The sequence below is a fragment of the Engystomops pustulosus genome, chromosome 1, assembly GCF_040894005.1.
Source record: "Engystomops pustulosus chromosome 1, aEngPut4.maternal, whole genome shotgun sequence".
Classification (NCBI taxonomy): domain Eukaryota; kingdom Metazoa; phylum Chordata; class Amphibia; order Anura; family Leptodactylidae; genus Engystomops; species Engystomops pustulosus.
This window is the reverse complement of record NC_092411.1, coordinates 173,271,781-173,284,396: the sequence shown is the minus strand read 5'-3', so window position 1 is coordinate 173,284,396 and position 12,616 is coordinate 173,271,781. Positions and strand designations below refer to the sequence as shown.

Sequence of the window (12,616 nt, the reverse complement as noted above, 5' to 3'; positions counted from 1 at the left end):
TCAAATTGAACAGCTGCTGTCAACGGCCATTCTAAGCTGAATGTGCCTGCTCTCATCAGATCGCAGCAGCAATGCAGCTTAAGGCTTGCCAAGTACCAGCATGGGAGACTGGCTGGGAATCCCAAGTTCCGTTGACCTTTTTGAACCTGAAAAGTGTGTTAGTTTCTCTGTCAAAGATGGTAAAAGAAGGTTCAAATTGAACAGCTGCTGTCAACGGCCATTCTAAGCTGAATGTGCCTGCTCTCGTCAGATTGCAGCAGCAATGCAGCTTAAGGCTTGGCAAGTACCAGCATGGGAGACTGGCTGGGAATCCCAAGTTCCGTTGACCTTTTTGAACCTGAAAATTGTGTTAGTTTCTCTATGAGATAGTAAAAGAAGGTTCAAATTGAACAGCTGCTGTCAACGGCCATTCTAAGCTGAATGTGCCTGCTCTCGTCAGATCGCAGCAGCAATGCAGCTTAAGGCTTGGCAAGTACCAGAATGGGAGACTGGCTGGGAATCCCAAGTTCCGTTGACCTTTTTGAACCTGAAAATTGTGTTAGTTTCTCTATGAGATAGTAAAAGAAGGTTCAAATTGAACAGCTGCTGTCAATGGCCATTCTAAGCTGAATGTGCCTGCTCTCATCAGATCGCAGCAGCAATGCAGCTTAAGGCTTGGCAAGTACCAGCATGGGAGACTGGCTGGGAATCCCAAGTTCCGTTGACCTTTTTGAACCTGAAAATTGTATTAGTTTCTCTGTCAAAGATGGTAAAAGAAGGTTCAAATTGAACAGCTGCTGTCAACGGCCATTCTAAGCTGAATGTGCCTGCTCTCGTCAGATCGCAGCAGCAATGCAGTTTAAGGCTTGGCAAGTACCAGCATGGGAGACTGGCTGGGAATCCCAAGTTCCGTTGACCTTTTTGAACCTGAAAATTGTGTTAGTTTCTCTATGAGATAGTAAAAGAAGGTTCAAATTGAACAGCTGCTGTCAACGGCCATTCTAAGCTGAATGTGCCTGCTCTCGTCAGATCGCAGAAGCAATGCAGCTTAAGGCTTGGCAAGTACCAGAATGGGAGACTGGCTGGGAATCCCAAGTTCCGTTGACCTTTTTGAACCTGAAAATTGTGTTAGTTTCTCTATGAGATAGTAAAAGAAGGTTCAAATTGAACAGCTGCTGTCAACGGCCATTCTAAGCTGAATGTGCCTGCTCTCGTCAGATCGCAGTAGCAATGCAGCTTAAGGCTTGGCAAGTACCAGAATGGGAGACTGGCTGGGAATCCCAAGTTCCGTTGACCTTTTTGAACCTGAAAATTGTGTTAGTTTCTCTATGAGATAGTAAAAGAAGGTTCAAATTGAACAGCTGCTGTCAACGGCCATTCTAAGCTGAATGTGCCTGCTCTCATCAGATCGCAGCGGCAATGCAGCTTAAGGCTTGGCAAGTACCAGCATGGGAGACTGGCTGGGAATCCCAAGTTCCGTTGACCTTTTTGAACCTGAAAATTGTGTTAGTTTCTCTTTCAAAGATGGTAAAAGAAGGTTCAAATTGAAAAGCTGCTGTCACCGGCCATTCTAAGCTGAATGTGCCTGCTCTCATCAGATCGCAGCGGCAATGCAGCTTTAGGCTTGGCAAGTACCAGCATGGGAGACTGGCTGGGACTCCCAAGTTCCGTTGACCTTTTTGAACCTGAAAATTGTGTTAGTTTCTCTGTCAAAGATGGTAAAAGAAGGTTCAAATTGAACAGCTTCTGTCAACGGCCATTCTAAGCTGAATGTGCCTGCTCTCGTCAGATCGCAGCAGCAATGCAGCTTAAGGCTTGGCAAGTACCAGCATGGGAGAATGGCTGGGAATCCCAAGTTCCGTTGACCTTTTTGAACCTGAATATTGTGTTAGTTTCTCTATGAGATAGTAAAAGAAGGTTCAAATTGAACAGCTGCTGTCAACGGCCATTCTAAGCTGAATGTGCCTGCTCTCGTCAGATCGCAGCAGCAATGCAGCTTATGGCTTGGCAATTACCGGAATGGGAGACTGGCTGGGAATCCCAAGTTCCGTTGACCTTTTTGAACCTGAAAATTGTATTAGTTTCTCTGTCAAAGATGGTAAAAGAAGGTTCAAATTGAACAGCTGCTGTCAACGGCCATTCTAAGCTGAATGTGCCTGCTCTCGTCAGATCGCAGCAGCAATGCAGCTTAAGGCTTGGCAAGTACCAGCATGGGAGACTGGCTGGGAATCCCAAGTTCCGTTGACCTTTTTGAACCTGAAAATTGTGTTAGTATCTCTGTCAAAGATGGTAAAAAAAGGTTCAAATTGAACAGCTGCTGTCAACGGCCATTCTAAGCTGAATGTGCCTGCTCTCATCAGATCGCAGCAGCAATGCAGCTTAAGGCTTGGCAAGTACCAGCATGGGAGACTGGCTGGGAATCCCAAGTTCCGTTGACCTTTTTGAACCTGAAAATTCTGTTAGTTTCTCTGTCAAAGATGGTAAAAGAAGGTTCAAATTGAACAGCTGCTGTCAACGGCCATTCTAAGCTGAATGTGCCTGCTCTCGTCAGATCGCAGCAGCAATGCAGCTTAAGGCTTGGCAAGTACCAGCATGGGAGACTGGCTGGGACTCCCAAGTTCCGTTGACCTTTTTGAACCTGAAAATTGTGTTAGTTTCTCTGTCAAAGATGGTAAAAGAAGGTTCAAATTGAACAGCTTCTGTCAACGGCCATTCTAAGCTGAATGTGCCTGCTCTCGTCAGATCGCAGCAGCAATGCAGCTTAAGGCTTGGCAAGTACCAGCATGGGAGAATGGCTGGGAATCCCAAGTTCCGTTGACCTTTTTGAACCTGAATATTGTGTTAGTTTCTCTATGAGATAGTAAAAGAAGGTTCAAATTGAACAGCTGCTGTCAACGGCCATTCTAAGCTGAATGTGCCTGCTCTCGTCAGATCGCAGCAGCAATGCAGCTTATGGCTTGGCAATTACCGGAATGGGAGACTGGCTGGGAATCCCAAGTTCCGTTGACCTTTTTGAACCTGAAAATTGTATTAGTTTCTCTGTCAAAGATGGTAAAAGAAGGTTCAAATTGAACAGCTGCTGTCAACGGCCATTCTAAGCTGAATGTGCCTGCTCTCGTCAGATCGCAGCAGCAATGCAGCTTAAGGCTTGGCAAGTACCAGCATGGGAGACTGGCTGGGAATCCCAAGTTCCGTTGACCTTTTTGAACCTGAAAATTGTGTTAGTATCTCTGTCAAAGATGGTAAAAAAAGGTTCAAATTGAACAGCTGCTGTCAACGGCCATTCTAAGCTGAATGTGCCTGCTCTCATCAGATCGCAGCAGCAATGCAGCTTAAGGCTTGGCAAGTACCAGCATGGGAGACTGGCTGGGAATCCCAAGTTCCGTTGACCTTTTTGAACCTGAAAATTGTGTTAGTTTCTCTGTCAAAGATGGTAAAAGAAGGTTCAAATTGAACAGCTGCTGTCAACGGCCATTCTAAGCTGAATGTGCCTGCTCTCGTCAGATCGCAGCAGCAATGCAGCTTAAGGCTTGGCAAGTACCAGCATGGGAGACTGGCTGGGAATCCCAAGTCCCGTTGACCCTTTTGAACCTGAAAATTGTGTTAGTTTCCCTGTCAAAGATAGTAAAAGAAGGTTCAAATTGAACAGCTGCTTTCAACGGCCATTCTAAGCTGAATGTGCCTGCTCTCGTCAGATTGCAGCAGCAATGCAGCTTAAGGCTTGGCAAGTACCAGCATGGGAGACTGGCTGCGAATCCCAAGTTCCGTTGACCTTTTTGAACCTGAAAATTGTGTTAGTTTCTCTTTCAAAGATGGTAAAAGAAGGTTCAAATTGAAAAGCTGCTGTCACCGGCCATTCTAAGCTGAATGTGCCTGCTCTCGTCAGAACGCAGCAGCAATGCAGCTTAACTCTTGGCAAGTACCAGCATGGGAGACTGGCTGCGAATCCCAAGTTCCGTTGACCTTTTTGAACCTGAAAATTGTGTTAGTTTCTCTTTCAAAGATGGTAAAAGAAGGTTCAAATTGAAAAGCTGCTGTCACCGGCCATTCTAAGCTGAATGTGCCTGCTCTCGTCAGATCGCAGCAGCAATGCAGCTTAAGGCTTGTCAAGTACCAGCATGGGAGACTGGCTTGGAATCCCAAGTTCCGTTGCCCTTTTTAAACCTGAAAATTGTGTTAGTTTCTCTATGAGATAGTAAAAGAAGGTTCAAATTGAACAGCTGCTGTCAACGGCCATTCTAAGCTGAATGTGCCTGCTCTCATCAGGTCGCAGCAGCAATGCAGCTTAAGGCTTGGCAAGTACCAGCATGGGAGACTGGCTGGGAATCCCAAGTTCCGTTGACCTTTTTGAACCTGAAAATTGTGTTAGTTTCTCTATGAGATAGTAAAAGAAGGTTCAAATTGAACAGCTGCTGTCAACGGCCATTCTAAGCTGAATGTGCCTGCTCTCGTCAGATCGCAGCAGCAATGTAGCTTAAGGCTTGGCAAGTACCAGCATGGGAGACTGGCTGGGAATCCCAAGTTCCGTTGACCTTTTTGAACCTGAAAATTGTGTTAGTTTCTCTGTCAAAGATGGTAAAAGAAGGTTCAAATTGAACAGCTGCTGTCAACGGCCATTCTAAGCTGAATGTGCCTGCTCTCGTCAGATCGCAGCAGCAATGCAGCTTAAGGCTTGGCAAGTACCAGCATGGGAGACTGGCTGGGAATCCCAAGTTCCGTTGACATTTTTGAACCTGAAAATTGTGTTAGTTTCTCTATGAGATAGTAAAAGAAGGTTCAAATTGAACAGCTGCTCTCAACGGCCATTCTAAGCTGAATGTGCCTGCTCTCATCAGATCGCAGCAGCAATGCAGCTTAAGGCTTGGCAAGTACCAGCATGGGAGACTGGCTGGGAATCCCAAGTTCCGTTGACCTTTTTGAACCTGAAAGTTGTGTTAGTTTCTCTATGAGATAGTAAAAGAAGGTTCAAATTGAACAGCTGCTGTCAACGGCCATTCTAAGCTGAATGTGCCTGCTCTCGCCAGATCGCAGCAGCAATGCAGCTTAAGGCTTGGCAAGTACCAGAATGGGAGACTGGCTGGGAATCCCAATTTCCGTTGACCTTTTTGAACCTGAAAATTGTGTTAGTTTCTCTATGAGATAGTAAAAGAAGGTTCAAATTGAACAGCTGCTGTCAACGGCCATTCTAAGCTGAATGTGCCTGCTCTCATCAGATCGCAGCAGCAATGCAGCTTAAGGCTTGGCAAGTACCAGCATGGGAGACTGGCTGGGAATCCCAAGTTCCGTTGACCTTTTTGAACCTGAAAATTGTGTTAGTTTCTCTGTCAAAGATGGTAAAAGAAGGTTCAAATTGAACAGCTGCTGTCAACGGCCATTCTAAGCTGAATGTGCCTGCTCTCGTCAGATTGCAGCAGCAATGCAGCTTATGGCTTGGCAAGTACCAGCATGGGAGACTGGCTGGGAATCCCAAGTTCCGTTGACCTTTTTGAACCTGAAAATTGTGTTAGTTTCTCTATGAGATAGTAAAAGAAGGTTCAAATTGAACAGCTGCTGTCAACGGCCATTCTAAGCTGAATGTGCCTGCTCTCGTCAGATCGCAGCAGCAATGCAGCTTAAGGCTTGGCAAGTACCAGAATGGGAGACTGGCTGGGAATCCCAAGTTCCGTTGACCTTTTTGAACCTGAAAATTGTGTTAGTTTCTCTATGAGATAGTAAAAGAAGGTTCAAATTGAACAGCTGCTGTCAATGGCCATTCTAAGCTGAATGTGCCTGCTCTCATCAGATCGCAGCAGCAATGCAGCTTAAGGCTTGGCAAGTACCAGCATGGGAGACTGGCTGGGAATCCCAAGTTCCGTTGACCTTTTTGAACCTGAAAATTGTATTAGTTTCTCTGTCAAAGATGGTAAAAGAAGGTTCAAATTGAACAGCTGCTGTCAACGGCCATTCTAAGCTGAATGTGCCTGCTCTCGTCAGATCGCAGCAGCAATGCAGTTTAAGGCTTGGCAAGTACCAGCATGGGAGACTGGCTGGGAATCCCAAGTTCCGTTGACCTTTTTGAACCTGAAAATTGTGTTAGTTTCTCTATGAGATAGTAAAAGAAGGTTCAAATTGAACAGCTGCTGTCAACGGCCATTCTAAGCTGAATGTGCCTGCTCTCGTCAGATCGCAGAAGCAATGCAGCTTAAGGGTTGGCAAGTACCAGAATGGGAGACTGGCTGGGAATCCCAAGTTCTGTTGACCTTTTTGAACCTGAAAATTGTGTTAGTTTCTCTATGAGATAGTAAAAGAAGGTTCAAATTGAACAGCTGCTGTCAACGGCCATTCTAAGCTGAATGTGCCTGCTCTCGTCAGATCGCAGCAGCAATGCAGCTTAAGGCTTGGCAAGTACCAGAATGGGAGACTGGCTGGGAATCCCAAGTTCCGTTGACCTTTTTGAACCTGAAAATTGTGTTAGTTTCTCTATGAGATAGTAAAAGAAGGTTCAAATTGAACAGCTGCTGTCAACGGCCATTCTAAGCTGAATGTGCCTGCTCTCATCAGATCGCAGCGGCAATGCAGCTTAAGGCTTGGCAAGTACCAGCATGGGAGACTGGCTGGGAATCCCAAGTTCCGTTGACCTTTTTGAACCTGAAAATTGTGTTAGTTTCTCTTTCAAAGATGGTAAAAGAAGGTTCAAATTGAAAAGCTGCTGTCACCGGCCATTCTAAGCTGAATGTGCCTGCTCTCATCAGATCGCAGCGGCAATGCAGCTTTAGGCTTGGCAAGTACCAGCATGGGAGACTGGCTGGGACTCCCAAGTTCCGTTGACCTTTTTGAACCTGAAAATTGTGTTAGTTTCTCTGTCAAAGATGGTAAAAGAAGGTTCAAATTGAACAGCTGCTGTCAACGGCCATTCTAAGCTGAATGTGCCTGCTCTCGTCAGATCGCAGCAGCAATGCAGCTTAAGGCTTGGCAAGTACCAGCATGGGAGACTGGCTGGGAATCCCAAGTTCCGTTGACCTTTTTGAACCTGAATATTGTGTTAGTTTCTCTATGAGATAGTAAAAGAAGGTTCAAATTGAACAGCTGCTGTCAATGGCCATTCTAAGCTGAATGTGCCTGCTCTCGTCAGATCGCAGCAGCAATGCAGCTTATGGCTTGGCAATTACCGGAATGGGAGACTGGCTGGGAATCCCAAGTTCCGTTGACCTTTTTGAACCTGAAAATTGTATTAGTTTCTCTGTCAAAGATGGTAAAAGAAGGTTCAAATTGAACAGCTGCTGTCAACGGCCATTCTAAGCTGAATGTGCCTGCTCTCGTCAGATCGCAGCAGCAATGCAGCTTAAGGCTTGGCAAGTACCAGCATGGGAGACTGGCTGGGAATCCCAAGTTCCGTTGACCTTTTTGAACCTGAAAATTGTGTTAGTATCTCTGTCAAAGATGGTAAAAAAAGGTTCAAATTGAACAGCTGCTGTCAACGGCCATTCTAAGCTGAATGTGCCTGCTCTCATCAGATCGCAGCAGCAATGCAGCTTAAGGCTTGGCAAGTACCAGCATGGGAGACTGGCTGGGAATCCCAAGTCCCGTTGACCTTTTTGAACCTGAAAATTGTGTTAGTTTCCCTGTCAAAGATAGTAAAAGAAGGTTCAAATTGAACAGCTGCTTTCAACGGCCATTCTAAGCTGAATGTGCCTGCTCTCGTCAGATTGCAGCAGCAATGCAGCTTAAGGCTTGGCAAGTACCAGCATGGGAGACTGGCTGCGAATCCCAAGTTCCGTTGACCTTTTTGAACCTGAAAATTGTGTTAGTTTCTCTTTCAAAGATGGTAAAAGAAGGTTCAAATTGAAAAGCTGCTGTCACCGGCCATTCTAAGCTGAATGTGCCTGCTCTCGTCAGAACGCAGCAGCAATGCAGCTTAACTCTTGGCAAGTACCAGCATGGGAGACTGGCTGCGAATCCCAAGTTCCGTTGACCTTTTTGAACCTGAAAATTGTGTTAGTTTCTCTTTCAAAGATGGTAAAAGAAGGTTCAAATTGAAAAGCTGCTGTCACCGGCCATTCTAAGCTGAATGTGCCTGCTCTCGTCAGATCGCAGCAGCAATGCAGCTTAAGGCTTGTCAAGTACCAGCATGGGAGACTGGCTTGGAATCCCAAGTTCCGTTGCCCTTTTTAAACCTGAAAATTGTGTTAGTTTCTCTATGAGATAGTAAAAGAAGGTTCAAATTGAACAGCTGCTGTCAACGGCCATTCTAAGCTGAATGTGCCTGCTCTCATCAGGTCGCAGCAGCAATGCAGCTTAAGGCTTGGCAAGTACCAGCATGGGAGACTGGCTGGGAATCCCAAGTTCCGTTGACCTTTTTGAACCTGAAAATTGTGTTAGTTTCTCTATGAGATAGTAAAAGAAGGTTCAAATTGAACAGCTGCTGTCAACGGCCATTCTAAGCTGAATGTGCCTGCTCTCGTCAGATCGCAGCAGCAATGCAGCTTAAGGCTTGGCAAGTACCAGCATGGGAGACTGGCTGGGAATCCCAAGTTCCGTTGACCTTTTTGAACCTGAAAATTGTGTTAGTTTCTCTATGAAATAGTAAAAGAAGGTTCAAATTGAACAGCTGCTGTCAACGGCCATTCTAAGCTGAATGTGCCTGCTCTCATCAGATCGCAGCAGCAATGCAGCTTCAGGTTTGGCAAGTACCAGCATGGGAGACTGGCTTGGAATCCCAAGTTCCGTTGCCCTTTTTAAACCTGAAAATTGTGTTAGTTTCTCTATGAGATAGTAAAAGAAGGTTCAAATTGAACAGCTGCTGTCAACGGCCATTCTAAGCTGAATGTGCCTGCTCTCATCAGGTCGCAGCAGCAATGCAGCTTAAGGCTTGGCAAGTACCAGCATGGGAGACTGGCTGGGAATCCCAAGTTCCGTTGACCTTTTTGAACCTGAAAATTGTGTTAGTTTCTCTATGAGATAGTAAAAGAAGGTTCAAATTGAACAGCTGCTGTCAACGGCCATTCTAAGCTGAATGTGCCTGCTCTCGTCAGATCGCAGCAGCAATGTAGCTTAAGGCTTGGCAAGTACCAGCATGGGAGACTGGCTGGGAATCCCAAGTTCCGCTGACCTTTTTGAACCTGAAAATTGTGTTAGTTTCTCTGTCAAAGATGGTAAAAGAAGGTTCAAATTGAACAGCTGCTGTCAACGGCCATTCTAAGCTGAATGTGCCTGCTCTCGTCAGATCGCAGCAGCAATGCAGCTTAAGGCTTGGCAAGTACCAGCATGGGAGACTGGCTGGGAATCCCAAGTTCCGTTGACATTTTTGAACCTGAAAATTGTGTTAGTTTCTCTATGAGATAGTAAAAGAAGGTTCAAATTGAACAGCTGCTCTCAACGGCCATTCTAAGCTGAATGTGCCTGCTCTCATCAGATCGCAGCAGCAATGCAGCTTAAGGCTTGGCAAGTACCAGCATGGGAGACTGGCTGGGAATCCCAAGTTCCGTTGACCCTTTTGAACCTGAAAGTTGTGTTAGTTTCTCTATGAGATAGTAAAAGAAGGTTCAAATTGAACAGCTGCTGTCAACGGCCATTCTAAGCTGAATGTGCCTGCTCTCGCCAGATCGCAGCAGCAATGCAGCTTAAGGCTTGGCAAGTACCAGAATGGGAGACTGGCTGGGAATCCCAATTTCCGTTGACCTTTTTGAACCTGAAAATTGTGTTAGTTTCTCTATGAGATAGTAAAAGAAGGTTCAAATTGAACAGCTGCTGTCAACGGCCATTCTAAGCTGAATGTGCCTGCTCTCATCAGATCGCAGCAGCAATGCAGCTTAAGGCTTGGCAAGTACCAGCATGGGAGACTGGCTGGGAATCCCAAGTTCCGTTGACCTTTTTGAACCTGAAAATTGTGTTAGTTTCTCTGTCAAAGATGGTAAAAGAAGGTTCAAATTGAACAGCTGCTGTCAACGGCCATTCTAAGCTGAATGTGCCTGCTCTCGTCAGATTGCAGCAGCAATGCAGCTTATGGCTTGGCAAGTACCAGCATGGGAGACTGGCTGGGAATCCCAAGTTCCGTTGACCTTTTTGAACCTGAAAATTGTGTTAGTTTCTCTATGAGATAGTAAAAGAAGGTTCAAATTGAACAGCTGCTGTCAACGGCCATTCTAAGCTGAATGTGCCTGCTCTCGTCAGATCGCAGCAGCAATGCAGCTTAAGGCTTGGCAAGTACCAGAATGGGAGACTGGCTGGGAATCCCAAGTTCCGTTGACCTTTTTGAACCTGAAAATTGTGTTAGTTTCTCTATGAGATAGTAAAAGAAGGTTCAAATTGAACAGCTGCTGTCAATGGCCATTCTAAGCTGAATGTGCCTGCTCTCATCAGATCGCAGCAGCAATGCAGCTTAAGGCTTGGCAAGTACCAGCATGGGAGACTGGCTGGGAATCCCAAGTTCCGTTGACCTTTTTGAACCTGAAAATTGTATTAGTTTCTCTGTCAAAGATGGTAAAAGAAGGTTCAAATTGAACAGCTGCTGTCAACGGCCATTCTAAGCTGAATGTGCCTGCTCTCGTCAGATCGCAGCAGCAATGCAGTTTAAGGCTTGGCAAGTACCAGCATGGGAGACTGGCTGGGAATCCCAAGTTCCGTTGACCTTTTTGAACCTGAAAATTGTGTTAGTTTCTCTATGAGATAGTAAAAGAAGGTTCAAATTGAACAGCTGCTGTCAACGGCCATTCTAAGCTGAATGTGCCTGCTCTCGTCAGATCGCAGAAGCAATGTAGCTTAAGGGTTGGCAAGTACCAGAATGGGAGACTGGCTGGGAATCCCAAGTTCTGTTGACCTTTTTGAACCTGAAAATTGTGTTAGTTTCTCTATGAGATAGTAAAAGAAGGTTCAAATTGAACAGCTGCTGTCAACGGCCATTCTAAGCTGAATGTGCCTGCTCTCGTCAGATCGCAGCAGCAATGCAGCTTAAGGCTTGGCAAGTACCAGAATGGGAGACTGGCTGGGAATCCCAAGTTCCGTTGACCTTTTTGAACCTGAAAATTGTGTTAGTTTCTCTATGAGATAGTAAAAGAAGGTTCAAATTGAACAGCTGCTGTCAACGGCCATTCTAAGCTGAATGTGCCTGCTCTCATCAGATCGCAGCGGCAATGCAGCTTAAGGCTTGGCAAGTACCAGCATGGGAGACTGGCTGGGAATCCCAAGTTCCGTTGACCTTTTTGAACCTGAAAATTGTGTTAGTTTCTCTTTCAAAGATGGTAAAAGAAGGTTCAAATTGAAAAGCTGCTGTCACCGGCCATTCTAAGCTGAATGTGCCTGCTCTCATCAGATCGCAGCGGCAATGCAGCTTTAGGCTTGGCAAGTACCAGCATGGGAGACTGGCTGGGACTCCCAAGTTCCGTTGACCTTTTTGAACCTGAAAATTGTGTTAGTTTCTCTGTCAAAGATGGTAAAAGAAGGTTCAAATTGAACAGCTGCTGTCAACGGCCATTCTAAGCTGAATGTGCCTGCTCTCGTCAGATCGCAGCAGCAATGCAGCTTAAGGCTTGGCAAGTACCAGCATGGGAGACTGGCTGGGAATCCCAAGTTCCGTTGACCTTTTTGAACCTGAATATTGTGTTAGTTTCTCTATGAGATAGTAAAAGAAGGTTCAAATTGAACAGCTGCTGTCAATGGCCATTCTAAGCTGAATGTGCCTGCTCTCGTCAGATCGCAGCAGCAATGCAGCTTATGGCTTGGCAATTACCGGAATGGGAGACTGGCTGGGAATCCCAAGTTCCGTTGACCTTTTTGAACCTGAAAATTGTATTAGTTTCTCTGTCAAAGATGGTAAAAGAAGGTTCAAATTGAACAGCTGCTGTCAACGGCCATTCTAAGCTGAATGTGCCTGCTCTCGTCAGATCGCAGCAGCAATGCAGCTTAAGGCTTGGCAAGTACCAGCATGGGAGACTGGCTGGGAATCCCAAGTTCCGTTGACCTTTTTGAACCTGAAAATTGTGTTAGTATCTCTGTCAAAGATGGTAAAAAAAGGTTCAAATTGAACAGCTGCTGTCAACGGCCATTCTAAGCTGAATGTGCCTGCTCTCATCAGATCGCAGCAGCAATGCAGCTTAAGGCTTGGCAAGTACCAGCATGGGAGACTGGCTGGGAATCCCAAGTCCCGTTGACCTTTTTGAACCTGAAAATTGTGTTAGTTTCCCTGTCAAAGATAGTAAAAGAAGGTTCAAATTGAACAGCTGCTTTCAACGGCCATTCTAAGCTGAATGTGCCTGCTCTCGTCAGATTGCAGCAGCAATGCAGCTTAAGGCTTGGCAAGTACCAGCATGGGAGACTGGCTGCGAATCCCAAGTTCCGTTGACCTTTTTGAACCTGAAAATTGTGTTAGTTTCTCTTTCAAAGATGGTAAAAGAAGGTTCAAATTGAAAAGCTGCTGTCACCGGCCATTCTAAGCTGAATGTGCCTGCTCTCGTCAGAACGCAGCAGCAATGCAGCTTAACTCTTGGCAAGTACCAGCATGGGAGACTGGCTGCGAATCCCAAGTTCCGTTGACCTTTTTGAACCTGAAAATTGTGTTAGTTTCTCTTTCAAAGATGGTAAAAGAAGGTTCAAATTGAAAAGCTGCTGTCACCGGCCATTCTAAGCTGAATGTGCCTGCTCTCGTCAGATCGCAGCAGCAATG

The 12,616-nt window shown here is 45.7% G+C and overlaps 53 pseudogenes; all 53 read left to right on the top strand.

Annotated features, from left to right (window-relative positions):
• Positions 1–18: 18 nt before the first annotated feature.
• LOC140101990 (5S ribosomal RNA) lies at positions 19–137 on the top strand (annotated as a pseudogene).
• Positions 138–209: 72 nt separating this feature from the next.
• On the top strand, positions 210–328 carry LOC140104420 (5S ribosomal RNA; annotated as a pseudogene).
• Positions 329–398: 70 nt separating this feature from the next.
• Positions 399–517, top strand: LOC140110231 (5S ribosomal RNA; annotated as a pseudogene).
• A 70-nt stretch (positions 518–587) lies between these two features.
• On the top strand, positions 588–706 carry LOC140094763 (5S ribosomal RNA; annotated as a pseudogene).
• Positions 707–778: 72 nt separating this feature from the next.
• On the top strand, positions 779–897 carry LOC140098669 (5S ribosomal RNA; annotated as a pseudogene).
• Positions 898–967: 70 nt separating this feature from the next.
• Positions 968–1,086, top strand: LOC140095689 (5S ribosomal RNA; annotated as a pseudogene).
• Positions 1,087–1,156: 70 nt separating this feature from the next.
• LOC140113333 (5S ribosomal RNA) lies at positions 1,157–1,275 on the top strand (annotated as a pseudogene).
• Positions 1,276–1,345: 70 nt separating this feature from the next.
• On the top strand, positions 1,346–1,464 carry LOC140100795 (5S ribosomal RNA; annotated as a pseudogene).
• Positions 1,465–1,727: 263 nt separating this feature from the next.
• On the top strand, positions 1,728–1,846 carry LOC140111024 (5S ribosomal RNA; annotated as a pseudogene).
• Positions 1,847–1,916: 70 nt separating this feature from the next.
• Positions 1,917–2,035, top strand: LOC140112851 (5S ribosomal RNA; annotated as a pseudogene).
• Positions 2,036–2,107: 72 nt separating this feature from the next.
• Positions 2,108–2,226, top strand: LOC140093093 (5S ribosomal RNA; annotated as a pseudogene).
• Positions 2,227–2,298: 72 nt separating this feature from the next.
• Positions 2,299–2,417, top strand: LOC140103141 (5S ribosomal RNA; annotated as a pseudogene).
• A 72-nt stretch (positions 2,418–2,489) lies between these two features.
• LOC140110836 (5S ribosomal RNA) lies at positions 2,490–2,608 on the top strand (annotated as a pseudogene).
• A 72-nt stretch (positions 2,609–2,680) lies between these two features.
• On the top strand, positions 2,681–2,799 carry LOC140111016 (5S ribosomal RNA; annotated as a pseudogene).
• Positions 2,800–2,869: 70 nt separating this feature from the next.
• On the top strand, positions 2,870–2,988 carry LOC140112850 (5S ribosomal RNA; annotated as a pseudogene).
• A 72-nt stretch (positions 2,989–3,060) lies between these two features.
• On the top strand, positions 3,061–3,179 carry LOC140093082 (5S ribosomal RNA; annotated as a pseudogene).
• A 72-nt stretch (positions 3,180–3,251) lies between these two features.
• LOC140103008 (5S ribosomal RNA) lies at positions 3,252–3,370 on the top strand (annotated as a pseudogene).
• Positions 3,371–3,442: 72 nt separating this feature from the next.
• LOC140095104 (5S ribosomal RNA) lies at positions 3,443–3,561 on the top strand (annotated as a pseudogene).
• Positions 3,562–4,204: 643 nt separating this feature from the next.
• Positions 4,205–4,323, top strand: LOC140097804 (5S ribosomal RNA; annotated as a pseudogene).
• A 70-nt stretch (positions 4,324–4,393) lies between these two features.
• Positions 4,394–4,512, top strand: LOC140102245 (5S ribosomal RNA; annotated as a pseudogene).
• Positions 4,513–4,773: 261 nt separating this feature from the next.
• LOC140102112 (5S ribosomal RNA) lies at positions 4,774–4,892 on the top strand (annotated as a pseudogene).
• A 70-nt stretch (positions 4,893–4,962) lies between these two features.
• LOC140113127 (5S ribosomal RNA) lies at positions 4,963–5,081 on the top strand (annotated as a pseudogene).
• A 70-nt stretch (positions 5,082–5,151) lies between these two features.
• LOC140102886 (5S ribosomal RNA) lies at positions 5,152–5,270 on the top strand (annotated as a pseudogene).
• A 72-nt stretch (positions 5,271–5,342) lies between these two features.
• On the top strand, positions 5,343–5,461 carry LOC140112748 (5S ribosomal RNA; annotated as a pseudogene).
• A 70-nt stretch (positions 5,462–5,531) lies between these two features.
• On the top strand, positions 5,532–5,650 carry LOC140110109 (5S ribosomal RNA; annotated as a pseudogene).
• A 70-nt stretch (positions 5,651–5,720) lies between these two features.
• On the top strand, positions 5,721–5,839 carry LOC140094752 (5S ribosomal RNA; annotated as a pseudogene).
• Positions 5,840–5,911: 72 nt separating this feature from the next.
• LOC140098658 (5S ribosomal RNA) lies at positions 5,912–6,030 on the top strand (annotated as a pseudogene).
• Positions 6,031–6,100: 70 nt separating this feature from the next.
• On the top strand, positions 6,101–6,219 carry LOC140107873 (5S ribosomal RNA; annotated as a pseudogene).
• Positions 6,220–6,289: 70 nt separating this feature from the next.
• Positions 6,290–6,408, top strand: LOC140109987 (5S ribosomal RNA; annotated as a pseudogene).
• Positions 6,409–6,478: 70 nt separating this feature from the next.
• LOC140100784 (5S ribosomal RNA) lies at positions 6,479–6,597 on the top strand (annotated as a pseudogene).
• A 263-nt stretch (positions 6,598–6,860) lies between these two features.
• On the top strand, positions 6,861–6,979 carry LOC140093071 (5S ribosomal RNA; annotated as a pseudogene).
• A 70-nt stretch (positions 6,980–7,049) lies between these two features.
• LOC140113217 (5S ribosomal RNA) lies at positions 7,050–7,168 on the top strand (annotated as a pseudogene).
• Positions 7,169–7,240: 72 nt separating this feature from the next.
• Positions 7,241–7,359, top strand: LOC140093059 (5S ribosomal RNA; annotated as a pseudogene).
• A 72-nt stretch (positions 7,360–7,431) lies between these two features.
• Positions 7,432–7,550, top strand: LOC140113448 (5S ribosomal RNA; annotated as a pseudogene).
• Positions 7,551–8,193: 643 nt separating this feature from the next.
• LOC140097793 (5S ribosomal RNA) lies at positions 8,194–8,312 on the top strand (annotated as a pseudogene).
• Positions 8,313–8,382: 70 nt separating this feature from the next.
• LOC140093037 (5S ribosomal RNA) lies at positions 8,383–8,501 on the top strand (annotated as a pseudogene).
• A 70-nt stretch (positions 8,502–8,571) lies between these two features.
• On the top strand, positions 8,572–8,690 carry LOC140113102 (5S ribosomal RNA; annotated as a pseudogene).
• Positions 8,691–8,760: 70 nt separating this feature from the next.
• Positions 8,761–8,879, top strand: LOC140097782 (5S ribosomal RNA; annotated as a pseudogene).
• A 70-nt stretch (positions 8,880–8,949) lies between these two features.
• LOC140112718 (5S ribosomal RNA) lies at positions 8,950–9,068 on the top strand (annotated as a pseudogene).
• Positions 9,069–9,329: 261 nt separating this feature from the next.
• Positions 9,330–9,448, top strand: LOC140102101 (5S ribosomal RNA; annotated as a pseudogene).
• Positions 9,449–9,518: 70 nt separating this feature from the next.
• Positions 9,519–9,637, top strand: LOC140113126 (5S ribosomal RNA; annotated as a pseudogene).
• Positions 9,638–9,707: 70 nt separating this feature from the next.
• LOC140102765 (5S ribosomal RNA) lies at positions 9,708–9,826 on the top strand (annotated as a pseudogene).
• A 72-nt stretch (positions 9,827–9,898) lies between these two features.
• Positions 9,899–10,017, top strand: LOC140112746 (5S ribosomal RNA; annotated as a pseudogene).
• Positions 10,018–10,087: 70 nt separating this feature from the next.
• Positions 10,088–10,206, top strand: LOC140109866 (5S ribosomal RNA; annotated as a pseudogene).
• Positions 10,207–10,276: 70 nt separating this feature from the next.
• LOC140094741 (5S ribosomal RNA) lies at positions 10,277–10,395 on the top strand (annotated as a pseudogene).
• Positions 10,396–10,467: 72 nt separating this feature from the next.
• LOC140098646 (5S ribosomal RNA) lies at positions 10,468–10,586 on the top strand (annotated as a pseudogene).
• A 70-nt stretch (positions 10,587–10,656) lies between these two features.
• LOC140112943 (5S ribosomal RNA) lies at positions 10,657–10,775 on the top strand (annotated as a pseudogene).
• A 70-nt stretch (positions 10,776–10,845) lies between these two features.
• On the top strand, positions 10,846–10,964 carry LOC140109744 (5S ribosomal RNA; annotated as a pseudogene).
• Positions 10,965–11,034: 70 nt separating this feature from the next.
• Positions 11,035–11,153, top strand: LOC140100773 (5S ribosomal RNA; annotated as a pseudogene).
• Positions 11,154–11,416: 263 nt separating this feature from the next.
• On the top strand, positions 11,417–11,535 carry LOC140093026 (5S ribosomal RNA; annotated as a pseudogene).
• Positions 11,536–11,605: 70 nt separating this feature from the next.
• Positions 11,606–11,724, top strand: LOC140113216 (5S ribosomal RNA; annotated as a pseudogene).
• A 72-nt stretch (positions 11,725–11,796) lies between these two features.
• LOC140093015 (5S ribosomal RNA) lies at positions 11,797–11,915 on the top strand (annotated as a pseudogene).
• Positions 11,916–11,987: 72 nt separating this feature from the next.
• On the top strand, positions 11,988–12,106 carry LOC140113447 (5S ribosomal RNA; annotated as a pseudogene).
• The last annotated feature ends 510 nt before the right edge of the window (positions 12,107–12,616 follow it).